This window comes from Octopus bimaculoides, chromosome 20, assembly GCF_001194135.2.
Source record: "Octopus bimaculoides isolate UCB-OBI-ISO-001 chromosome 20, ASM119413v2, whole genome shotgun sequence".
In the NCBI taxonomy this organism is placed as follows: Eukaryota; Metazoa; Mollusca; class Cephalopoda; order Octopoda; family Octopodidae; genus Octopus; species Octopus bimaculoides.
In genome coordinates this window covers 46,162,535-46,162,741 of record NC_069000.1, presented here as the reverse complement: position 1 = coordinate 46,162,741, position 207 = coordinate 46,162,535, and positions in this window count along the sequence as shown.

The window sequence follows — 207 nt, the reverse complement described above, 5'->3', positions numbered from 1 at the left end:
ATATATATATATATATATATATATATACATATATATATATGTATACTCATATATATATATGTATGTACGTATATATATATATGTATATATGCATATTTATATGTATATATATACACACACACACACTCGCACACACACATACACACACACACACACACACACACACACACACACACACACACACACACACACACACACACACACACA